Source organism: Ovis canadensis, chromosome 6, assembly GCF_042477335.2.
Source record: "Ovis canadensis isolate MfBH-ARS-UI-01 breed Bighorn chromosome 6, ARS-UI_OviCan_v2, whole genome shotgun sequence".
In the NCBI taxonomy this organism is placed as follows: domain Eukaryota; kingdom Metazoa; phylum Chordata; class Mammalia; order Artiodactyla; family Bovidae; genus Ovis; species Ovis canadensis.
In genome coordinates this window covers 87,153,884-87,180,621 of record NC_091250.1, presented here as the reverse complement: position 1 = coordinate 87,180,621, position 26,738 = coordinate 87,153,884, and the positions used below count along the sequence as shown (strand labels likewise).

Genomic DNA, 26,738 nt, shown 5'->3' with positions numbered 1-26,738 from the left:
GCTTTTTTCAGAGGATGTGTGTGATTGAAGACAGTTGAAAGATTGGGAGATGGAGAACAATCATGGATTTCACCTGTGACTGTTCTTTCTGGCTGCTGAGAACTCCCAATAATAATAGTTTCAATTCAAGGCAAAAAGAGGAAAAACACACACACACACACACACACACAGGAGAGACCAAGAAGTAGCTGTATATGGGTATAAGTTTGCCAGTTGAAAGAGACCCTCTAATCATAGGCTTAAATAAGTTAGAAGTTTGTTTCATCTTTCATGTAATGATTCTGGTAACATGGTCTAGGACTGATATGGTGGCTTCAGAGGCCCATCCTCTTTTCATCTTGTTCTCAAACTCAGACTCCAGAATAGCTCATGTATCCAGCTTGTGGGAGCAGAAAAATAGGGGAGGAAAGCAAGTGTTTACTCTTCAGAAAGTTGCACTCATCACTTCAGCTCATCTTCCATTGACCAGAAAATAATCATAGGGCCACACATAGCTGCAAGGGAGTCTGGGATATGTAGTTATAACTCTGGGCATCCTTGTATCCAGCAAAATGTCAGGGATTCTATTTCTATAGGAGAATAGGAGAACAGATATTAAAGGAGAACTAGCTATCTCTGCCACGTTAAAAAGCTATCTCTTTTTAATACACAAAGTAAACTTGAAAAGATCCACAGTATGGGTGATAGTGGGGCAAAAAGACAGTGTAAATACTGCTACTAGAAGAATCAATGTATCCAGGGTGTATATCACATTTGCCTGTATATCACCTCTCCCCCATCTTGTTAGGTTAGGTTTTTCTTCTAAACTAGGTGATGGGACACAATTTCTCCTGCTTGTTCTTTTTCATTCCTTCATGTCACCCTTCTTCCCACAAACTCCTTTTGACAATGTTTTTTCCATTCAGCAAGCACTGAGAGAGTCCTGGGGATGCCAGGCTCTGACACCTCCCATGGAAGTCTTAAGGGGCTTACTGTCATATAGATGATGAAGCATGATTAGTATAAATAAGAGATAGCATATTCTGTGGGAAGTCAGCAGAGGGTACTGTGGACACTCCAGGGAGTCAAGGACTCTTTTTAGCTAGAGTGGAGATGAGGATTTATTTAGAACTGTTCATAGAAAGGTAGTGCTAGAAGTCAATCTGGTTTTTTTTTTTTTGGCCATGCCACATAGCTTGTGGAATCAAGGATTGAACCTGGGCTATGACTGCGAATGCACTGAGTCCTAACAATTGGACCACCAGGGAATTCTCTAGAACTGAGTCTTGAAGAGTGAGAAGGTGTTTATCATACCACCAGGGCGTGATGAGGAGAAGAAACAGAATGAAGCCCAGAAAAACATCCTCCTTGTGTGACTCATGGTTGTAAGAGAATAGAAAATCAATTCAAGTGGGTTTAAACATGAAGAGTATATTTGCTAGCTTGCAAAATCTAGGCGGGTGGGAAATGCAGATCCAGCTTCAGAAACAGGCAGATCCAGGCACTCAGTGGATGCCATGAAGCCTAGGGTTCTTACTTTCTCCAGGATTCTTTCTCTCTGTTGGCTTCATTTAGGCAGGATCTTCCTGCAAAGTGGCAGAGATGGCAACAAAAATTCAGGTTTCAATCGAGTTTCTGAGCTGCTTCATGAAAAGATAGTTCATTTCACTGCCCTGAAAATCCCCTGTACTACACATATCATCCTTTCCTCCCTCTAAATCCCTGACAACCACGGGTCTTTTCACTGTCTCCCTAGTATTACCTTTTCCAGTATGTCAGATAGTTGGAATTGTATAGTATGTATCCTTTTTATTTTTAAAATGTTTATTCATTTTTGGCTACACTGTGTGGCATGTGGGATTTTCTTCCTCAACCAGTGCAGGAATACCCAGTGGACCACTGGGGAAGTCCCTGTACCCTTTTTAGATTGATTTCTTACACTTAACATTGCACTTTTAAGGTTCCTCCTTGCCTTTACATGGCTTGATAGCTCATTCCCTTTTATTGCTGTGAAGTGAAAGTGAAGTCGCTCAGTCGTGTCTGACTCTTTGTGACCCCGTGGACGGTAGCCTACCAGGCTCCACCGTCCATGAGATTTTCCAGGCAAGAATACTGGAGTGGGCTGCCATTTCTTTCTCCAGGGGATCTTCCCAAACCAGGGATCAAACATTGGGTCTCCTGCATTGCAGACATTGTATAGCCTCAGGGCGTATTTATTTTCTAGAAAGTGACTCTGGAGGAAAAGGTACCTGGTGACAACAGGAAGAACACTTTGCCTCAGGTCACTGGGTGGAGATAAGGGAACTCTGGAATACTGACACCCCCACCCACCATCCCCAAGGAGGGAGATCTGATCCCTTTAGAGAGCACAGCATGAGGGTGGGGGCGGCCTGATATCATCTGTTGGTGCATTCCCTACTTCTGCTGGGTTCTGTATATATGTTAAATTTTGTTTATACATTCACCCTTTGAAGGACATCTTTGCTACTTCCAAATATCATCAGTTTCATGATTCCCAATATGTGCACAGGTTTTAGTGTGAATATAAATTTGTAACTCATTTGGGTTAAATACCAAGGACAGTGACTGTCAGATCAAACATGGCTCTTTGACTCTTTTTTATTTGCACAGTACTCTCACACTCATTAATCAATTTGATTTTCCTAGGAGCTCTCTGAAGATAATTGAGGCTTATATTATTATTCCCATTTTTTTATGAAAAACTGAGGTTCTAGGTAAAACATATAAATTCACATAGTAAGTGAATGTGTAACCAGGCACTTCTTATTCCTATCTTTTCACACAGCCTGAAGTTTACAATAAAGCAATTAGCTCAAGCCAGAATAATTCTCATGATCTCAGCCCAAACCACTCAAACAATGAGACTGGGCCAGTCCCAGCAAAATGGGGAAGCAGTAAGGTTCCTTTTTGCGTCTTCCAGGGCCCACACCCAGAGTCTGTCTTTTAGACAGACGTCCTCTGGCCTCCCCAGGACCAAAAGGCATCTATACTATTACCTGGAAACTGCCCAATAACTGGACAGTAGTTTAACTCGATGAAGTCATTGGAGTAATTGTTATTACTAATGACTCAGTGTGCTACCCCTCCTAGATAAAATGTGCATTTTCATAGTAGCTTTTCATATCTTCACTAAAAAAGTTTTAAAAAACATGGGAATTTTCAGCATCAGGCAGAGCTCAAGGAATGGAATGAGATGAAATGAGTTCTCCCAGTGCTCCTCCCATTTAGTTCACATTGAATGTCTCATCCACAGGTAATGGCATTTATTATTTCATTTTATTCCTGGATGCAGAGATTATCCCCATAGAATGGAAAGACGGTATCAATGGACAAAATAACTTAGATGTGGGCGCATGTCCTTCCAAGAATAGCCTTCATTTCCCCATCAGTCATATTGATCCGCCTCACAGGTTCATTATGCTCAGTGGGATATAGCATATTTATGGGCAGTGGTGGCATGACAAGAGGGTAGTTTAGGAGTTTGCTAGTTACCTTTCTATAATCTCTAAGGCATTACAGATAAACATACGATCTGAATAAAAAGTGTCCTAGTTACACAAATGTAGCTTCAGTACAAATCTCTTCCAAGCAGGTTGTCTGCCATAAGCTTAAGTTTCTTTGTAGAAACTCTGAAGCTGAGATAGTCTCCTTCATAGGGTTTTAGAAAATAAATGTTTCCAGCATGAATTTTGACATTATCCTTCAAATGCTGAAAGAGCAATGTCTTATTACAATGGGTAGCTGGCCTCCATCCAGCATACTCTATATTTACCTCTAAAATGACTCAAATTCCTTCCTTTTGCCTTCAGAATTTTAGTACTCAAATTTTTTTTAGGCAAAACCCTGGCCTTGGGCACTCTGATCTTATGATTTGGAAAATCTTGGGAAACTTACAGTAAATGAAAACTTTGCTTGCCTGAATATGATTCCTATCTTTTTTTTTTTTAAACAAGAGTATTTTGGGGTTTCAGTCTACCTGAATGGAGTGTTTAGCCCTTTGGGGGAATCTCAGTGAAGCCAGCCATCCCTTGGCTCTGTACTGCCGCTTGGTGAGGAGAATGGGACTTTGAACCACCCCTCAAAAGACATAACTTTGTAGGGGTAGTGATTTCTCAAAGGAGGTTCCAATTTAGTTCATTCTGAGTGTCAGAATCTGGATAGGTGGGGTTCACCCAATGTGATCATGTGTAGCAATACTGGCGGAGCATTTAATTAATGTATCTTTCAATGGCTCCCTTAACCAGTTGTTCAGTCGCTCAGTCGTGTCCGACTCTTTGTGATCCCATGGATTGCAGCATGCCAGGCTTCCCTGTCCTTCACCATCTCCTGGAGTTTGCTCAAACTCATGTCCATTGATCCAGTGTAAACTCCTTAACCAGACTTCAAAGCCATTTATGATGTACCCGTGTAAGCACCTCAGCGCTTCCCCTGGCCTGGCACTCAGTACTCATATAGAACCTAAGTCTGCAGCGGTAACTGTGGTTTATCATTCTGTCTCCCCTACGAAACTGAGGCTCTGGACTCCCATTCTTGAGCACAGAGTGTGGGATTCTGTGAAGTGAAGTGAAGTGAAGTCGCTCAGTTGTGTCTGACTCTTTGCGACCCCATGGACTGTAGCCTACTACGCTCCTCTGTCCATGGGATTTTCCAGGCAAGAGTACTGGAGTGGGTTAGCAGCCTATAAATAGTTGCCAAATGAACAAATGAAAGCATTCGTGAATGGACTCAAACTATGGGATAAGCTGTAAAAACTTTACTAATTTGTTAGCTTAAACAAATGTCTTATTAAAACAAAGGCATGACAATAAGTATGTGAAGAAGATGGACCTGGAATTAATTTGTCTCTCCTCACTGTGAGGGCTTCCCTGGTGGCTCAGCTGGTAAAGAATCTGCCTGCAATGTGGGAGGCCTGGGTTCGATCCCTGGGTTAGGAAGATTTCCTGGAGAAGGGACGGCTGCCCACTGGGTTGGAGAATTCCATGGACTGCATAGTCCATGGGGTGACAAAGATCTGGACACGACTGAGCAATTTTCACAACAACCTTCTCACCGTGAATGCAGGAACTCCTTCAATGAAGAGAAGCCGGGGGGAATTGTTCTCCCTGGTTCCACGTGCCTTGGTTTATTTTCTGTCTTTGCCTTGTCCCAGAGGCTTTTCTTTGTGCTAGACTCCTCTATACCCTGTGCTCATGTGGACTACAATGGGCCTTTCCCTTTTCCAGGATTTTAATGGAAATCACTAAAGAGTTTGGGCTGCAAAGAGTTTGGCTCGATGGACGTGAGTCTGAGTGAACTCCGGGAGTTGGTGATGGACAGGGAGGCCTGGCATGCTGCGATTCATGGGGTCGCAAAGAGTTGGACACGACTGAGCGACTGAGCTGAACTGAACTGAACTGAAGCAACTTAGCACGCACACAAACACCAGAACTTCTGTTTGAATGAAGTTGTGCATAGTTTGCGCATAAGGAGACCTGGTTTCTATAAGCTGACCTCTTATTGTTTCTAATTTGTTATTGTAAGAATGTAAGAACTCTGTGTTGCCTTGACCTTAAAGAAGCCAGGTGCTATAGTCAATGTTTGTGACCCCTGCCCCCAATTCATATGTTGAAACTCTGCCTTCCAAGGTGATGGTATTAAGAGACAGGGCCTTTGGTAGATGATTAGCGCATGAGAGCAGAGTCGTCGTGAATGAGATCATTGCCCTTATAAAAGAGATCCTGGAGAGCTCTCTCCCCCTTGTACCGTGTGAGGGCACATATGGGCCCCTTGTGCCACATAAGGATGGCCATCTATGAAGCAAGTTCTAACCAGATCCCAAAGCTGCTGATGAAGTACTTTAATCTTGGACTTTCAGCCTCTGGAACTGTGAGAAATAAATATTTATTGTTTAAGCACCTGGTGTATGGTATTGAAGAACCTAAGCTACTCCATTTTATTAACAGAAAAACTCCATTTTGTAAGGTTCCTGGAAAAGAGCCTTTGGAAATCCCCTGACCTCACCCCACCACCCACGAGCCAATCGGACCCCAGACCAAAATCTCCCAACTTAACATTCAGGAACTTGTGGTCTACCTAGGTAATAAGGACCAATCAGAAACCAACACACAACCCTTCGAAAGAAAGTGACCAATCAGATGTTCCCCTACCTAGAAATTCTTTTTTCATGAACACTCCCTATATAAGCAATGTAGTCCAAAACTCGGGGCTCCTCCCTAGAGCTGCTGCGTCGGTAATGGTGGGAGCCCCAGCTCAAGCTTAGTAATAAAAACTCTCTTGCTTTTGCATTGGATATCAGCTCCCTGGTGGTCACTGGGAGATTTCGCGACTTGGGCATAACAGTGTTTTTTACTGTAACAGCCTTAATGGACTAACATAGCTTGGCTTCTTTCAAGGTGCCCTCTGCAGAAAGCAGAGGCTGCCTTCCTCTTCCTTGGGCACTCCTTTTCTGCACTGTTCTGTCTCTTAGCTTTACATGGAAGCTAAATGGCAGTACAGTTAAAACCACCACCGACGCTGTTACCACCACCATTACCACCATCAGCATCATCAACACATGTCACTTACTTGCTTGGCTACAAGACTAAGTATCCCATCCATGTTCATTCATTGAATCCTCACAACAGCCTTATGGAGTAGGTGCCATTATTGAATCTTCCTTTTAAAGCCCAGAAGAACTCTGATTTGCTCAGGATCACATATTAAATGACCCTTGTAGTCTGACCCTGGTGCCAAGGCTTTACACCCACCTGGATTTTTCTTGGGACAACTTCCCCTCTGGACTCTGCATCACTCCAGCAAATATCTTGCACCTTCCACTATCCTAGCTCTAGCAGCCAGAGTTTTTAATGTTATACTTACTTTCATGTGGACCTTGTAGGCAGAGCCTTGAAAGCAATGTTTTCCTTTCACATGGTCTTCATTTCTTTGCTCTGCTTTTCTTTCTTGCTGACAGTCAGCTCTTGACCTTGTGCTGAGTGATCCCTGGGTATTGAACACGTTTTCCAGTAATAAGAGAATCCTGCCAGAGGGAAGATGCTATGACAGTAGGAAGCAGCGGGGGTAAGTTTAGGGTGGAACATGTTAGGGAACCTTTAGGGAAAAATACAAGGCTGTGGTCTAACCAGTGGTCATGAATGGTTGTGAGAGCTGGACCGTAAAGAAGGAAGAATGCCAAAGAATTGATACCTTTGAACTGTGGTGTGGAAAAGGCTCCTGAAAATCCCTTGGACAGCAAGGAGATCAAACCATCTATCTAAAGGGAGATCAACTCTGAATATTCACTGGAAGGACTGATGGTGAAACTGAAGCTCCAGTATTTTGGTCATCTGATGTGAACAGATGAGTCACTGGAATAGTCTCTGATGCTGGGAAAGATTGAGGGCAGAAGAAGAGGATGAGATGGCTGAACAGCATCACCAATGCAATGAACATCAACTTGGGCAAACTCCAGAAGATGGTGAGAGACAGGGAGGCCTGGCATGCTGCATTCCATGGGGTCCCAAAGAGTCAGACACGACTGGGCAACTGAATAACAACAACAACAGGGCAAAAGGGTCTGAGACCCTTTGGTATAACATTGCAGAGTGATGTAGGCTTCATCCCTTTCATTTCTGTCACTCTTTAGAGTTTTCAGAAACAGAAACTCATCTATTTTTATAGTAGCTGCATGAGCTAGGCAGGTAGGACTTACTGATAAAGAGAAAGCAGCAGCTTCCAAAGTGAAACCAGTTGTTGTAGGTTACCAGCTCCTAAGCAGGGAAACAGGTCTAGTATTTCTGTCTCTTTGTCCAATTTCCTTTATAGTCCCCCTTTCCTCTATCATTGTATGAGCAGAGAATGAATATAAATGACCACATTCCATCTTAATAATTTGTTTTATTTAACATAAAATAATTTTCTGAATGTACTGCTTATATACTTTTGTTGCTTCCCCAGGAAACAATGAATGAAAATTAACTTGATGTCCTTGTTGACTATTGCTTGGCTGTTGCTGCAACCTTCATCCCCACTAAAAAATTGCAGCAGGTTGTGTCTAGAAATTGTGATGAGTGATTTCATCAGGGCCAAGACTTTGGATGTTGAACCAAGGATGTTTAAATCCCTGTGTCTGGAAATCAGGCTGACTCTTACTGGATTTTTGAAGTCAATTGATACGTGAGACTGTGAGGAAGTCACCTGTCTCTTTGTTCCTATTTCCTCCTTTGTCTTGACTGACAGGGGGATTGCTGTACTTGAAATGTGGAGAAGGAGGAGGAGAAATATTGTCCTAGGGCTTCTAAATCCTAGGATTCTTTTTGATTCTACCGTTGACTGTTCCACCCTGGGTCTGTGTGGCATCTACTTTTGGCCCTTCCCATCTTTCCATCTGTCCCCTTTCCATCTTTCACCAGACTTTAATTTTTCCATCATGAGGATATTATTCTTACAACAACAACAAAGAAGGAATATAAATGATGAGCAACAAATTGACTATTTTAATTCTGACTTGAGCTTACATAGTAGAATGAAGAATGATTCCGTTTTCTTCCCAATTTTTCCTTTGTGATATAATTGGTGGAAAAACCCACACAATTCTAAGTATTCTTTACATTTTCCCCTATACACATTTGTATACTCTGGCTGTTTTACTTAAATGAAAGCTCTTCCTATTCATTTTCTTTTCATTTTTAAAAATTGAAATATAGTTGATTTACAATATTGTGTTAGTTTCAGGTGTACAGCATAGTGAGTGATTCAGTGTTTCTGCAGATTATATTTCATTATAGGTTATTATAGGATCCTGGGTATTACTTTGTTCCATGCCTACTTTTGGCTAGTTACAGATTTAATTCTCCAGACAATTAGATACAGTACTTGCCCTTATAGAAATGACACATTGGTGGATGAGAAGTGAAAAAAAAATGCCGATTTCCTTAAGACTGCTCTTGAAGGGGGAAATAGGGTCCTGACCCACACAGGATTGCAGGGCTTCTAAGCATACCCTTCCTGGTGCTGCCTTCCCTGCTGCAGAGGTGGGCTGCCAGTCACCCCAGATGCTTGGATGCTGTGGACAATGATGTTGTCTCCTGTTTCTCTGGCTGGTCCAGCTCCAGTCTCACACCATCGAGCCATTTCTTGCCTCACCTTTCCCAATTTTCACATCAAGAGGGAAAGTGAAAGTGAAAGTCACCGAGTCGTGTCTGACTCTTTGCCACCCCACGGACTATACAGTCCGTGGAATTATCCAGGCCAGAATACTGGAGTGGGTAGCCTTTGCCTTCTCCAGGGGATCTTCCCAAACCAGAGATCGAACCCAGGTCTCTCACATTGCAGGTGGATTCTTTACCAGCTGTGCCACAAGGGAAGCTCAAGAAAGCATCCTTTATCCCTAATTCTGTTACACTGTCACATACAGACCACAAAGCAGAGTTGCCTTCTATTCTCCCAGTCCTACAGGGATTCAAATTACAGATAACAATTATATAAAAAAGAAAAAAATCACCCACTTCCAACATTGCAGTCTCCCCATCTTTAGAACTCCACCTAAGTTCTTTAAGGTTGGGAACGGGCCTGTCTTGCTCTCTTGTGTACTCCCAGTGCCCACTCCAGCGCCTGACTCAGAGTAGGAAATCACTAAATGTTGTTTAAGTGCAAATGGATGACTACATGACTCAGGCATGCATCCCTGTGAACTTGGCTGAGGGTAGCAAACACCCTGTTGTACTCACAACGAGCCCTTCCTCAGACACTGGCTGACTGTCCTTGGAACATGTTTTTGTGACTTGGCCTCTCTCCCGACAGGATGAGTTCATTTCCCAGGAGGCTCCCCAGCTTCTCATGCACTAGAACCTTGGCAGACCCATCCCAGGGGGCCCTCCAGACTTGCCCCAAACCCTATCTTTATCCTGGAGTGAAGATGGCCTGGGCTTGAGCCAGGCCTCAGCTACATAAATGACAGCCGGAATGTTATATGCAGGTACTTCTGACTGGGAGGGTCAAGGAAGGCACTGGGCAGGTGATCAGAGTGAGGGACAAACTGCGGGAGCTGCTCACAGGGTCCCTAGGGGCATGGTGCTCTGGGACAGTGGTCAGAAAGCTTATTGTGGAGAGTAATCTTGGGAGATGATGAAGGGAAGATTGTTTGGGAACAGTCCTGGCCTTTATTCTCAAGGCCAAGAGAAGCAAATTGACCTGATTTTTGGGAAGTGTCACATTGAAGGATGGCTTGAAGGGAGAGAAGCTGGAAAGCTGCTTCAGAAGCCCTGTTGATAATCCAAGGGAAAAGGTTCAGAATGACCAAAGGCAGGAGTGACGAGGATGCAAAATCTCCTCCCTCCACTGTATAGTACTCAGCCTATGTTTACTTGTCTTTGTATATACAGCACAGACAGAAAAGATCCTGGGGATATAGACTCCATAAGTTCTGAGGTGAGGGTGGGTGGAGTTTGGTGAGAGAAAGGGAGCAGGTGAAGATAAGATGAGGTGTTAGGGGTAATGTCTCTATGGTTGGGGTGCTCCTACCAGGATAGTAATAGGAGAGAAAGTAACAGGAAGGCCATTTCCAACCCGTGGAGTACATTCCACGCCCAGTAGGAGCACATGAGTTTTCTGCCTGGGCTTGACTTTTTGTGCAAGAATCAGCACTGCTCAGTGATGGTTGGGAGAGGTTTATGACAACATCTAATCAGTCATTATTCTATGTCAGATGGATGGGAGGGAGAGGGGGAGGGGGAAGAGGAGGGGGAGGGGGAGGGGGAGGGGAAGGGGGAGGGGGAGGGGGAGGGGGAGGGGGAGGGGGAGGGGGAGGGGGAGGGGGAGGGGGAGGGGGTGTGCCTCTAAGTGCTTCATGTGTAGTAACTTACTTTATTCTTATGGTAACCTTATGCAGTAAGTACTATTATTCCTTGATAGATGAAGTCAATGAGACACAAGGAGGTCAGACAGATAAGAAATGGCACAGCCAGAATTTGAGCCCAGCCTTTGGTTTGGGACCTGTTACCTTTGAGATACCTGTGAAATGTTGTTCATTCACTAAGTAGTTTCTGACTCTTTGTGACCCCATGGGACTGCAGCATACCAGGCTTCCCTGTCCTTTACTGTCTCTTGGAGTTTGCTCAAACTCATGCCCATTGAGTTAGTGATGCCATCCGATCATCTCATCCTCTGTCTCCTCCTTCTCCTTCTGTCCTCGATCTTTCCCAGCATTAAGGTCTTTTCCAATGAGTTGTCTCTTTGCATCAAGTGGCCAAAGTGTTGGTGCTTCAGCATCAGTCCTTCCAATGAATATTCAGAGTTGATTTCCTTTAGGATTGACTGGTTTGATTTCCTTGCTGTTCAAGGGACTCTCAAGAGCCCTCTGGTACCACAATTCAAAAGCATCAGTTCTTCAGCACTCAGCCTTCTTTATAGTCCAACTCTCACATCCATACATGACTACTGGAAAAACCATAGCTTTGACTATATGGATCTTTGTCAGCAAAGTGTTGTCTCTGCTTTTCTGGCCATATCTTGCAGATTTGTTTGAGGACAGCCCACAAGCCACTTTACAAATACTCTTCAGGCCCTTTTAGTGTCATTGTCTGTTCTGTGATTCTAACCAAAGTGATAAGTCAGAGTTCTTCAGAGGATATTCTTCAATAAGATGTCTGTCTGTCTATCTCTCTATCCATCTATCTTCTATCAAGATTCATTTCAGAGAATGAGATTATGGCAAGTCCAAAATCTGAAGGGTAGGCTGTAAGCTGGAAACTCAAGGGAGAGTTGCAATCTGAATCCAAGCTCAAGTCTGGGACTGGTGTATTTGAGTATGCTGGCAGATTCGCTCTCCTTGAGGGAGGACAGTCTTTTTCTATTCAGGATTTCAGCTGATTGGAAAGTCTACTGAGTTAAATGTTAATCTTTTCTTTAAAAATGTCTTCACAGAGACATCTAGAATATTGTTTGACCAAATGTTTGCCTACCATGGCCTAGCTAAGCTGACACACAAAATTAATGATCACAGTAGGACTCAGAAGATAAGGACTGTGACAAACACTTGCATACACTGTAGGTAGCCTTGCTGAAGTGGAATAAAGTGTGGCTCAGCACTTGGTGAATTTGGAACAATATTTACAATCTTAAGAACAAGATCTCTAGCGATGGTTTGATTCTACCTCATTTTGGTAAGGAAGATATGGATTAACTGTAGTTTTCAGATGTATTTAATATTTCTGGGAATACAGAGTGATGACATGACTGTGGTAGTAGCATCTATATTAATACAACCCCTCTCCAATTCATCATGATTGTAAAAAGAAGGTTGTTTCAAACATGGGGAGCATATTTCCATCTCACTAGGAACATGTGAGTTTCCTGCTTGGCCCTGACTTTGGGTCAGTGATGAGCAAATCCTTCCAGGCAGTCAGGAGAGCTCTAGGTTAAAGTCTTATCACAGCTCAATCTTAGCATCAAGACTTTTCTTTCTTTTGAATCAACACACTTAGATTCCCACATGTTTTCTATGTCAGTATTTTTGATGAATATTTATTGGCCTGGGTTGTATTACCTTTCTCCCTGATATATATTTATTCTGGGGCTAGCATGTTTCAAATCTCAGAAACTACCACAAATATTGACATTTATTTTCTAGGCTCTAAGAAAACATTATCTATGCTGTTTGGAATGACATTAGTTGGTGTCTGGTTAGTTAAGAAATGGAGACATTGAAATCTAATCTTAGTTTGGGGTCCTAGAATGTCTTTTTAAGAGTATAATTTTTATCCATATATAAGAATGTTTTAAAAATAGGAGTGTACTTAGGCTTTACATAGTACTTTATAAACATGAATTCATTCTTTCTGAGTTCTTATGATGCTAAGCAAAGTAGAGTTATATTTTGAGTAGAGTCAGAAAAACCCTTGAAAAAGTAAATTGGCCTAAATTACTTGGTTGGTCAGGCCAGGAATTAAACCCTTGTCTCCAGATCCCCCGGCCAGGGCACCCTGAAAGGTGGTGGAGGTTTAGTTGACATCCTGGGAGGTCTGGTGAAAAGAGTATAGACTCTGGATTCATGGGTTCAAATCTCTGTTCTATCCCTTATTAGCTGTGTGAACTTGATCGAGTTATTTTTTATGTCTCTCAGCCTGGTTTACCTCATTGGTTAGACATATGCCCATCAGAGGGTTTAATGTGAGCATTAAATGAGGTAACTCTAAATGTCCAGCATGGAAAGCACATGAAGTGTCTATGGCCTCTTCTCCCACTTTTGCTTAGTAATCACAGGTATGCCTCTCTGACAGAATGACTCTCATTCTGAGCACTCAGAAAAAGAATCCTGCTCAAAAGCTAAGGAAAAACATCCAACTAATTTTTGTTGCATACTCTTGTGGACTTTTTTTTTTTTGCCATGCCACCCAGGATGTGGTTTCTAGTTCCCTGACCATGTACCAAACCCATGCCCCCTGCAATGAAAGCACAGTCTTAACCACTGGGCCACTAGGGAAATCCCAGGACTTTTAAAATAATGTATTCAGTAGCATCATTTATGAAGTACCTGTATCACATATCTGTATCTGTACTGAGCAGTGTTTCCTGCTAAACAGTAATGCATATTTTTAATCACTTTTTACTTATTAGAGTCCCCTGTTCTCATCCTTGTTAAAAGAAGTTGGGGAATAGATTCTTTTTTTCCTCTTTCCATCTCTTCCTCCTCATACTGGGGGCCCACAGAATATGCAGGAGATAATTTACTTGCTTTTCTTTCTGGTTCATTGTTAAATTTGGGACACAGTATTAAGTTTGGTGATTATTCTAGGAAGAGAGTGGAGTATTTGAGTGGAGTATGTAGAGTGTAATGGAATTAAGAGAGAAGGCATTTTCTGGTGGACCTGGGTAAATATGGATATGTCATTTAAGACATACCTCATGAGGAAAACTATCAAAATGAAATAAGCACAGTACAGACTTAGTTAATAATAATAATATCCACCATTTGTTGAGTATCTATTTAGTATAGGTACTGTGATAAACATTTTATATGCTTTGACGTATTTATTTCAAGACAAGACTGCTATTATTCTCAAGTTACAGATAAGGAAAATAAGACTTACAGAAGCCTACACAGCTTGTCAGTGACAAAGAGAGTATCATGAGTCTTCTAGTAACTACCATTCAATAAAAAGCTGATGATGTGCCAGGAGTCACGCTAAGTGCTGTTCAAAGATTATTGCAGCATCTGCATGAAGTAGGCATTACTACCCTCATTTTAGAGATGCAGAAACTGAGGCAATATAATTATTGGAATGACTTAACTTGTACTTCAGTTATTTGCCAGTGTATTGATGCAGGATGTTCATAAGTTGAGGTATACTGTTAAGTCTTGAAAGTATTAAAAATAAAGATAATTTCATCAATGTGATCAATGCACTGCATAAACCTAAAAAAAATGTACTATTAGACTAGTTCTTAATTCAAACTTAATATTTTCTATTGATGATGATTCAGCTCACTTACACCACCTATCTCATGCGTGCCTTGTCTCCTCTCAGTAGACTTCTATATCTGTATCCCACTTCAAAAACAAAACCTTCATTTCTTTTTGTTCTCTTCTTTTCTGAGAGTATATTCTCAAGTAACATCTTAGGTAAAGGCGCTCCTTTCTTTGATGGATCATTGTGTGACTGAATATGGTTTTTGTTTCCTTTTCCAATTGATTATTCAGTGGGGTATAAAATTTTAGGTTGAAAGTCATCTTTCCTCAAAAATTAGGAGGCTTTGCTCAAGTGTTTTCTGGTATCCAGTATCACTGATGAGAAACCTGATGTGTTTTATTCTCATTCCTTTATAGGTGACCCACTTTTTTTCCTCTGAAAACTTTAAATATACAAAATATTTATCTTTATATATTTATATATAATTATCTTTGTATAAGTATAGACACTTATACATAAATATATATTTATTTTTAGTGTTTAAAAATTTTATGTGGCTATTTTCTAGTCATCAGTCTCTTTCTATTCATCCTTCTCAAAACATGGTGCTCCTTTCGGTGTGAAGACTTATGTATTGTTTGACTTATGCCAAGGTTTTCTTCTGTAATTTCTTTAATAATTATATCTTTTTTGTGTTCTTTTACATTACATTTAAAATTTTCTTTTTCTGGAACTTGTATTGGTTGGATAGTGGATATTCTGACTTGGTCTCCATCTCATATTTTCATGCATATATATTAATATTTCATGTGTATTGTATATGTCTGCATTTCTTTACATTCTGAGAGTTTTCTTCATCTTTCCATATCAACTATTCTAATGAACTTTCTACATTGGCAACTATATTTTAAACCCTGGCTTCTGCTAATTCTCTAGTTATACTTTTTAAAATAGCATCTTGCTCTTCTGATAAAGATGCTGCTGTTGCTGCTGCTAAGTCGCTTCAGTCATGTCCGATTCTGTGTAACCCCACAGACGGCAGCCCACCAGGCTCCCCCGTTCCTGGGATTCTCCAGGCAAGAATACTGGAGTGGGTTGCCATTTCCTTCTCCAATGCATGAAAGTGAAAAGTGAAAGTGAAGTCGCTCAGTCGTGCTCGACTCTGTGCGACCTCATGGACTGTAGCCCACCAGGCTCCTCTGTCCATGGGATTTTCCAGGCAAGAGCACTGGAGTGGGATGCCATTGCTAACTCCTCTAAAATCTGAGGAGGTGTCAACTTAAAAAAAAACCAAACATCTATTAGGTCTTGGTTTTCTCTCCTCTTCCCCTACTCTTGCCCTAATTCCCTTTTTCGCTTTCTTTCTCTCCCTTCCTCTCTCTGTCTGTCTTAATATTACTCTGTTATGGTGCAGACTTTTCTCAATACGGGAAAAAAAGGCTCCTTTTACATGAGTATGACTTCTTGACTGTCATGCTTTCTTCTAGTGAGTCCCTAGAAAGCTAGCTAGCGCAGAAGTGGAGAGTAAATGCAGCTTTGAGAGGTCTTTATTTTAGAGCACTAATACTTGCACTAGTCAACTTGATTTTCTCTGGACAATTTGTCCAATTTCCTCAAAGAAGAATGCTCTGATTTTTGCCTGGGTTTAGCCGTGGGCAGTTCTTTGTGAGGGGGTGGGAAAAGTGTGGGGTTGTGCGAATTATTCTCTATAGAGAACTCTCTTGAGTGCTTGTGATCTTTGCAGATTCTTTGGTTATTGTGTGTTTATATCATTTTAATATTTTTTCTTACCATTTTAATAGAGTCCAGAAGTGAGAGGAAATAACTGTTCTTAGCCTGTTATGTTGAACTGGAAGCCCTCACTATCTTTTGTAATTTATTAATTCACCAATACTTGTTGAACATATACCATCTTCCTAGCTGCTGGCTTAAGTGCTAGAGATAGAAATTGGAATCAGATGCAGTTTTTCAGATATGGATCTAGTGTTTCTAGATCTAGAAGGAGACAGATATTTAACAAGTAACTGTTGCAATGCTGAAAATGAGTAATAAAAGCATGTAGGAGGACTTGATGAAGATCACATATGGAAAAACAGTTAATTCTGTTTGCAGTAGAAGGAAGGATACAAAATAATCCCATATCCCATTTAGGGATATGGGGAGTTGCTATATCTTTCAGACCACAGCAGTCTGAAAACAAAGTGATGTCATATTATCAGGGACTAAGAAGTTGCCGTTTCCTTAGCTGATGGAAGACCTCAATTGAATAGCTGCAATGGCAGAGTGAAACACAAACCAAGGTACAAGTAGTTTGGGGGATATAATCCCAGGAAGCACAGTGGGGAAGTGGGGAGGAAGAGACAGGAAAGGAAGAATATCCAGTTTACTGAACTGGTTACTGCTTTGGGCAACTGGGGCTCTGAAGAACTTTGTGTAATAGAAAGCACCTCAAAATAATTCTTTCATAGGTAAGACGTTTGGGCATTTATCCACTGGTCCCTGGACTCCACTGGTTGAAGGTTGCGTTGGGAGGTGTTATTACTCTTTTCTGGTCTCTGGCTACATGCAGGCTCAGTTGTCTTCTGTGGTTTCAGAGAAAAGTCTCTGAGCAGAAAAGCTGAGGGTGCTGTGGTCAGGATTTGAGTTGGAATCTGATGGGCAGAGCACTGTCCACTGTAGCTGTGTAGAACTGAGTGGGCTGAAGGGAGGGGCAGGGACCACAAAGACCACTTGCTGAAGACCTCCATCTTCCCCTTAGCAGTCTGCCATAATGGCCACGTATGATTGCAAACACGTGGCCAGAGTCCTGTGCAGTCAGCGCTGATGTGTGAGCCCTGCAGAGCTCCTCACTTCTCTGGTGGCCATTGGCGCAGCATGGATCCTCAGCCTGCTGCCTTCATCTCTGCTGTCCCCCACTGAGCCATGTTACAGCCACCCTGTGCCAACATCAAACCACCGAGGTGGGGAGAATTCTGTCTGCCTGCTTTTGTACCCTAATATCCTGACTTTGATCCTAAAAGCATTAAGGCATTGAGAATCTGGGCAACTTCTGTGAAGCTGCAAATGTCACCTGGAAGAGGAACACCTCGCTCCTCTGTGTTCTTCCTGCACCATCTCAGGTCAGTTAACGTGTTTTGTACCAGAGAGCACAGAGTTGAGGAAATAGGACAGCAGATAAGTCGGTTTTGTTGTGGGAATCAGGAGTGTACATGTATCTGGGAAGAAATGAGTACTTTCTTTACCCTTTTGATTTCTTTCTTTCTTTCCACTCACCACAGAGCATGTGGGATCTTATTTCCCTGACCAGGGATCGAACCCATGTCTCCTGCAGTAGCAGCACAGAGTCTTAGCCCCTGGACCACTGGGGAAGTCGCTCTTTCCCAATATGAGATCCAGGTAGGAAAGGCAAGGAGTGTAGAAACCAGAACTAGCACACTGAGGGGCTTCTATGTGTCAGATGTTGTTATAATATTAGATCTCATTTAGTTTTTATAGCTTGTCACACTACTATGAAGTAAAGGTTATTATGTCCAAAGCACGCAAAGCAACACCAGATCAGAAAGAATAAAGCGTTTTTCCAGGCCACAGAATTAGGAAGGGGCAGAGGTAGGATTTGCAGCCTGGTCTGTTTAGTTCTATAGTCTCATCAACCAAACAGCAGCTGAAAAGAGGAAAGAAGGGAGAAAAATCAGAAGTTAAATTAATTAAACTGGAGGAGAGCACTTGAAAGGCCACAGATTTGATTCCGGTTTGCACTTTGAACCATCCAGGCAGTCTCCCAAGTAAATTCCATGGGTATGAGCAACCATTCATGCGAAAAAGGCCTGGGGGACTGAGCTGGCCTCAAGTTCAGTAAGCCATCAGGTGACTGCTGCTGCTAAGAAGGGAAAGTTTCCTTAGTTGGCAAAACAGAATTATAGGGAGATTTTAGGAGGTCATAGACCTACTGTGCTTTGTTCTGTTTAGAATTTACCTGGAGGTCCAGGTCACCACATTTCAAGTGATACTAAGAGACTTTCGAATCAGTGTGGTTTGCTAAAGGAACCGACAGGAAGTTGGTGGTTTTAAAAATCTGATGTGTGAGATCTATTGTGGGCATCAGATTTTAAGCTGGAAGAGGAGAACACCAAGAGAGACATGGTGGCTGTTTTCAGATACATAAAAGGCTAGTAGACGATTTGTAGCTCAAGACAATGGACCAAAAAATAAGGGAAGGAAACACTTATTTACTGAGATCTACTGTACTCTGTGTCAGATGCTGTACCTGGGACAAGTGCTTAAACTCAACCTGAGGAAGATGGAAAACAAGCTGAAATATCCATCTATTATGGTAGGAATTCCCTCAGAATAAGCAACTGTACATACCAAACAGAGACCTGGTTAGAGCTTGACAAAGATCCTGCGGAAGGAATTTCCTCATGACTCAGGCGGTTTGAGTGGAAGATGAATGCCTTCTCAGATCGATTCACCTTCTCAAATCTGTTAACCACACATTCTATAAATGTGTGGATAATCTTGGCCACTTATCACTCTTCAAGATCACTGAGGATAGGACACCCATCAGTGAGATATATTAAAGTGAGAAAAAAGGGGGTTCCCTGGTGTTCCAGTGGTTAGGAATCTGTGCTTTCACTGCCGAGGGTGCAGGTTTGATTTCTGGTCAAGGAACTAACATCCCACCAGTCACACAAAGTGCGGCCAAAAAAGGGAAAATAAAGATCCTCCAAGACAAAGATAAAAAAATTCTAAGATCTCCCAGAGAGAGAAAGCAGATGACATACAAAGCAACTTGGATCTTGTTGAAATAAGAACTGAAAATTGAGCATTGAGATACCACTTTATTTTTTTAAACTTTTAATTTTATATTGGAGTATAGTTGATTAAAAATGTTGTGTTTCAAGTATGCAACAAAGTGGTTCAGTTATGTGTGTATATGTATATGTATATATATGTATATATATATATGCACAGGTGCATGCTGTGTGCTAAATTGCTTCAGTCATGTCTGATTCTTTGTGACCCTATGGACTATAGCTCGCTATGATCCTCTGTCCATGGGATTCTCCAGACAAGAATACTGGAGTGGGCTGCCATTTCCTCCTCCAGGGGATTTCCTGACCAAGGCATCAAACCTGTGTCTCTAAAGTCTCCTGCATTAGCAGGCAGGTTGTTTACAACTAGCACCACCTGGGAAGCCTGTATATACTATGTACATATATGTATCTATTCTTTTTCAAATTCTTTACCCAATTAGATTGTTACAGAATATTGAGCAGAGTTCCCTGTGCTAGGCAGTAGGTCCTGGTTGGTAGGGGGAGGTATAGTCAGGGAGTTAGCGATTGACATGTACACATTGCTGTATTTATAATGAGATACCACTTTACAATGATAAAATGTACAAAAAATTATAAGGCTTGATAAGTTCAAGCATTGGCCAGATAATTTCAAATGCAGAAAGAGAAACTTTCATATGCTGCTGGCAGGAGGGTGAGTTGGCTCAGCCATTCTGGTAACCAGTCTAGTGAGTGCTCTGTAGTTAAGTCTGAGAAGAATGTATATTCTCTATTACACACAATCCCCTTTGTAGTCATATGCCCCAGAGAGCCTCTTGTATGGTTCTGTAAAGACTGCATAGGAGAATTCTATTTTTTTTTTTTTTTGGTGGCAATTGTTTCTGGTGGTAGAGAGTTGGAAGGGATTTTTGTCTATCGCAATAAGAATGGATTAGTAAACCAAGGTGAACATCTCATATGGAATACATACTATACAGCAGTCACAATTCAATGGACTAGGTATATCATAGTTTAACATCTATTGAGTTTTAAAACAAAAGGAAGAAAGTGACTAAGATCTATACAATATCATTTGAAATGCAAAAAGTAAGAACACAAATGTAAAATATAATCTTTCAGTAATACATATAGATGCAGTGATTTGCTGTAAACATTAGAGTGGGGCAGGGGATGGAAGTGAGGGTGTGGTGGGGAAAAAGAGGCACAATGGAATAAAATAAGGTAAGAGACGGTGCGTAGAGAGCATGCTAACTTCTGTATCTCCTATGATGTGCTGTGAACTAAAAAGGCTTTTTCTTAAGCAGCAGGAAAAATATGATTTGTGCTTTTTATAAACCTCAGTGAAATCATGTGTTGGTCTGCTTGCCAATTTATTTTTTAATTGTATTTTCATTCATTTAATATTTAACACATTGTTATGGAGCATCCACTGCTCTCTCTCTCTCTCTCCATATATATATATAAAATGTATATGTAATATACATACACCCACACATACACATTTGGTATATTTCCCAGACTCTATACAGGGGGGATACAGCTATGAATGACATGCCACAGGATAAACACCTAGAAGAAGCATTGGGGTCAGAGGATAAGCACAGCTAAAATGTAATAGATGCTGCTATTAATAAATTGTCCTCCAAAGGTCTATACCAACTGGTATTTTTTATTAGGTGAGATATTTTTGATGTGATATTAATAGGGGCACTTCCCCAGGATTTGTTTCTCTAAATGTGGATGAGAGGGAGATAGAATGGAGTTAGGATGACTCCTAAGGGAAGATGGGATTCGGGCTGTTCATTTCATGTGAGCTGAGACAGTCCCGAAAGAGCAGAGTCTGATGTGTATCAGAAGCACATGCTCCCCCGGCCTCTGCATCCCAGCGCCTCTTGCCCTGGCCTGGGCATTTCCCTTGTGGGCCATTTGGCAGCAAGCTCTATCAAGCACCTGCCATGGCAGCGGGAGAGGAAAACCCAGCTCATGATCATGGCTTACCCATTGTTACCTTCGCAGGAGAGCAGCATCTGTGTGGTGGGCTGGCACCCCTACCAGGCTTCCGATGGGCTTTCCATCCAGCTGCCGCAGCCCGCTGTGGCAACCCCTGGGCTCCACTCAGAGCCCTTGGCGGAAACAGGATGCAATGTTTCCAAGCACGGTGAGCAGCAGCGGCTTATCTACCGTGGTCAGTGAGCCAGGCAGAAAATGTTCTCTTGACCTTCCTTCCTTTGCGTGTTTGAAAACCATGACCCTACTTCGCTTTATGGAGGAGGCAACTGAAGAGTTCTAACTAAGTGGGATATAAACATGAAATGTTTGTGTTTCTTCCAATTATTTATTTATTTATTTATTTTTTTAATTTAAAATTTTTATTTTTACTTTATTTTACTTTATAATACTGTATTGGTTTTGGCATACATTGACATGAATCCACCACGGGTGTACATGAGCTCCCAAACATGAAACCCCCTCCCACCTCCCATCCCACATCATCCCTCCGGATCATCCCTGTGCACCAGCCCCAAGCACCCTGCATGCTGCATCCTGCATCGAACATAGACTGGTGGTTCATTTCTTACATGATAGTATACATGTTTCAATGCCATTCTCCCAAATCATCCCTGCCCCCTCTCCCTCAGAGTCCAAAAGTCCGCTCTACACATCTGTGTCTCTTTTGCTGTCTTGCATACAGGGTCATCATTACCATCTTTCTAAATTCCATATATATGTATTAGTATACTGTATTGGTGTTTTTCTTTCTGGCTTACTTCACTCTGTATAATCGGCTCTAGTTTCATCCATCTCATTAGAACTGATTCAAATGTATTCTTTTCAATGGCTGAGTAATACTCCATTGTGTATATGTACCACAGCTTTCTTATCCATTCATCTGCTGATGGACATCTAGGTTGTTTCCATGTCCTGGCTATTATAAACAGTGCTGCGATGAACATTGGGGTACATGTATCTCTTTCCATTCTGGTTTCCTCGGTGTGTATGCCCAGCAGTGGGATTGCTGGGTCATAAGGTAGTTCTATTTGTAGTTTTTTAAGGAATCTCCACACTGTTCTCCATAGTGGCCATACTAGTTTGCATTCCCACCAACAGTGTAAGAGGGTTCCCTTTTCTCCACACCCTCTCCAGCATTTATTGCTTGCAGACTTTTGGATCGCAGCCATTCTGACTGGTGTGAAGTGGTATCTCATTGTGGTCTTGATTTGCATTTCTCTAATAATGAGTGACGTTGAGCATTTTCTCATGTGTTTGTTAGCCATCCGTATGTCTTCTTTGGAGAAATGTCTATTTAGTTCTTTGGCCCATTTTTTGATTGGGTCATTTATTTTTCTGGAATTGAGCTGCATAAGTTGCTTGTATATTTTTGAGATTAGTTGTTTGTCAGTTGCTTCATTTGCTATTATTTTCTCCCATTCCGAAGGCTGTCTTTTCACCTTGCTTATATTTTCCCTTGTTGTGTAGAAACTTTTAATTTTAATTAGATCCTATTTGTTTATTTTTGCTTTTATTTCCAGTATTCTGGGAGGTGGGTCATAGAGGATCCTGCTGTGATTTATGTCTGAGAGTGTTTTGCCTATGTTCTCCTCTAGGAGTTTCATAGTTTCTGGTCTTACATTTAGATCTTTAATCCATTTTGAGTTTGTTTTTGTGTGTGGTGTTAGAAGGTGATCTAGTTTCATTCTTTTATAAGTGGTTGACCAGTTTTCCCAGCACCACTTGTTAAAGAGATTGTCTTTACTCCATTGTATATTCTTGCCTTCTTTGTCAAATATAAGATGTCGATATGTGTGTGGATTTATCTCTGGGCTTTCTATTTTGTTCCATTGATCTATATTTCTGTCTTTGTGCCAGTACCATCAAGACAACCACTGTCTTGATGACTGTGGCTTTGTAGTAGAGCCTGAAGTCAGGCAAGTTGATTCCTCCAATTCCTTCCTTCTTTCTCAAGATTGCTTTGGCTATTTGAGATTTTTTGTATTCCCATACAAATCTTGAAATTTTTTATTCTAGTTCTGTGAAAAATACCGCTGGTAGCTTGATAGGGATTGCATTGAATCTGTAGATTGCTTTGGGTAGTATACTCATTTTCACTATATTGATTCTTCTGATCCATGAGCATGGTATATTTCTCCATCTATTAGTGTCCTCTTTGATTTCTTTCATCAGTGTTTTATAGTTTTCTATATATAGGTCTTTAGTTTCTTTAGGTAGATATATTCCTAAGTATTTTACTCTTTTCGTTGCAATGGTGAATGGAATTGTTTCCTTAATTTCTTTTTCTACTTTCTCATTATTAGTGTATAGGAATGCAAGGGATTTCTGTGTGTTTATTTTATATCCTGCAACTTTACTATATTCATTGATTAGCTCTGATTTCTAAAGCGTTCATCTGAATTCCCATTTCCCACCCGTTTAACATTGTCTGTAGATTCCATAACTCTCTACTCTTCCAGTTATAAAACTTTCAGTCCATTACATTTTAAGGTATCAAACTCAGACTCAATTTAAATCTAATCTTCTCCCTCTTCCAAACCACAGGTTTGACTTGAGTTCTGGAAGGTCTGGGGCAAGAGTGTATACACTGCTTTTTTGCATTCCCACAAATCCAGCAACTTGAAATAGAGTGGGGGTGATAAGCAAGAGTGGAGGGAAGTGATGGAGGAGAAAGAGTCTACACTGAGCTACCTACCTCCTCTCTTTCCTGGGTCTACCAGTGTGTTTCTTCATGGGGAGTCTTCTTGTCATTTTGGGTGGGACTGTTCTTAGGATAGATCTCGTCTGTACATTTCAGAATATTAACATTTCCCCCCAAGACTCCTGCATAAATTCCCATTAGCCCCCTTCAGTCATTATGCAAACCACACTTTCCCAAATGCTCCTACTGGAGCCATTCTGCCCTGGTTGAGAACCACTGGGACCTTCTTGGGTCGGAGCCAAGGAAAAGGGATGGAGGAGCAAGATCTTAGGTTCCTGGGCCTGAGGTGGTGGTGGGAAGTGATCCTGCTTATCTGTTGTTTGGGTCTGGGTTCATTTGGGTTCTTCTCCTGCTGTGTGGCAGTCTCTGTAAAAGACGATGGGATTGAAAATTGAAGGCTGTTGTTCATCTTCTTTCGAACCTTTTCATTGTTGAGGGCCACCTTCAGTTCAGTTCAGTTGCTTAGTCATTTCCAACTCTGTGACCCCACAGACTGCAGCATGCCAGGCTTTCCTGTCCATCACCAGCTCCTGGAGCTTGCTCACTCACTTCCATTGAGTCGGTGATGCCATCCAACCATCTCATCCTCTGTCATCTCCTTCTCCTCCTACCTTCAATCTTTCCCAGCATCAGGTCTTTTCCAAAGAGTCAGTTCTTTGAATTTTCGAATGAGTCAGTTCTTTGCATCAGGTGGCCGAAGTATTGGAGTTTGAGCTTCAGCATCAGTCCTTCCAATGAATATTCAGGACTGATTCCCTTTAGGATTGACTGGTTTGATCTCCTTGAAGTCCAAGGGACTCTCAAAAGTCTTCTCGAACAGCACAGTTCAAAAGTGATAATTCTTTGGCACTCAGGCTTTTTTATTGTCCAACTCTCATGTCCATACATGACTACTGGAAAAACCATAGCTTTGAATATACAGATCTTTGTCGGGAAAATAATGTCTCTGCTTTTCAACACATTGCCTAGGTTGGTCATAGCTTTTCTTCCAAGGAGCAAGAGTCTTTTAATTTCATGGCTGCAGTCACTATCTGCAGTGATTTTGGAGTCCAAGAAAAAAAGTCTGTCACTGTTTCCATTGTTTCTCCATCTATTTGCCATGAAGTGATGGGACCAGATGCCATGATCTTCATTAGTTGAATGTTGAGTCGACTTTTTCACTCTCCTCTTTCACTTCCATCAAGAGGCTCTTTAATTCCTCTTTGCTTTCTGTCATAATGGTGGTGTCATCTGCATATCTGAGGTTATTGATATTTCTCCCAGCAGTCTTGATTCCAGCTCTCTCTGCTTAAGGAGTATGAAATGTCTGGGAACTTCCTGAGGTGGAAACCTCTTGTGGTTTCTTGACACCACAAGAGGAAAAAGATTAGCAGTTAAAACTGATCCATCTGTTTGTCCATCCACCCAACAGATATGGCTATATGTCTACTCTGAGACAGGGCTTCCCAGGTGATGCTAGTGGTAAAGAACCTACCTGCCAATGCAGGAGGCATAAGAGATGTGGGTTCAAAACTTGGGCCTGGAAGAGCCCCTGGAGGAGGTCATGGTAACCCATTCCAGTATTTTTGTCTGGAGAATCCCATGGACAGAGGAGCCTGGTGGGCGATAGTCCATGGAAGTTGCAAAGAATTGTACATGACTGAAGCTGAGTGCCAAAGAATTGATGCTTTTGAACTGGGGTGTTGGAGAAGACTCTTGAGAGTTCCTTGGACTGCAAGAAGATCCAACCAGTCCATTCTAAAGGAGATCAGTCCTGGGTGTTCTTTGGAAAGAATGATGCTAAAGCTGAAACTCCAGTACTTTGGACACTTCATGAGAAGAGTTGACTCATTGGAAAAGACTCTGATGCAGGGAGGGATTGAGGGCAGGAGGAGAAGGGGACGACAGAGGATGAGATGGCTGGATGGCATCACTGACTTAATGAACATGAGTTTGAGTGAACTCTGGGAGTTGGTGATGGACAGGGAGGCCTAGCATGCTGCAGTTCATGGGGTTGCAAAGAGTCGGACATGACTGAGCGACTGAACTGAACTGAACTGAAGCAACTTAGCACGCATACATGCACTACTCTGAGACAGGTACTGTGCAATTAGAATAATCTTTGTGCTATGCCTTTTCTCACCTGCCTGTACCTGCCTCATATGGTCTTCCTGTCTAGGTAGAAAACTGTTAGGACCACATGTTCCTAGATACAGGACCATGCTGGGCAGAGGTCCACTATTGAGCAGAGTGGACCAGGGAAAATCCCTATGGGCTAGAGCTCTGAGACTGCAGATCTGCTGAAGTTCTTAATAAGTAATTTAATTCCCATTTGTTTTTTAATTTATAAAATGGATATAAATATAATTTAGATTTTTTTTTCTATTTGGTATTGTGAGCTTTAGAGAAAAGGATTTGAGTTATGCAGTGACCATGTATCTTAGTGACAGAGAGATATGTATACTCAGCTATAAATGCAGATATTATTACTCATGTTATTTATCAATAGATGAGGAAACACAATGTTGGAGGGTTTAAGTCTTACCTAAGGACTCAGAGTACTGCTAAGAGTCTCAGTTCAAATTCAGGGCTTTGAATTTGATTTCAGAGCCTACCTTTATACTTCTACCATAGTGCCCCTAAGTCAGTAGGATACGGAAAGGGAGGATAAGTTAGAAAAGAAGAAATCACATGTAGCCTACAAAACATATGAGGCCTTCAGAAGACAATCTTTATGGCAGTGCTTTGGGGAGGATGCTGAGGAATTCATTATTTATGTGATTTAAATTTGGGTCTATAATTCATATTTGCTTTTCTTGCTGTTGTTTTCATATCAGCCTCTTAGTAATGTAGTTGGCTTAACATCTT

At 41.7% G+C, this 26,738-nt stretch overlaps 1 long non-coding RNA gene across 4 annotated transcripts; it reads right to left on the bottom strand.

Annotated features, from left to right (window-relative positions):
- Window positions 1-621: 621 nt before the first annotated feature.
- Window positions 622-21,312, bottom strand: LOC138442907 (uncharacterized). Of its 4 annotated transcripts, none has more exons than XR_011257928.1 (3): window positions 21,189-21,312; window positions 6,859-7,018; window positions 622-1,565 (listed from the first exon to the last, which is right to left on the bottom strand). It is a non-coding gene; the product is annotated as an uncharacterized lncRNA (long non-coding RNA). The 4 variants fall into 4 exon arrangements; XR_011257926.1 differs by having other exon boundaries at window positions 1,391-1,565; window positions 21,179-21,312; XR_011257927.1 differs by having other exon boundaries at window positions 1,391-1,565; window positions 6,859-6,981; window positions 21,179-21,312.
- Window positions 21,313-26,738: the final 5,426 nt, after the last annotated feature.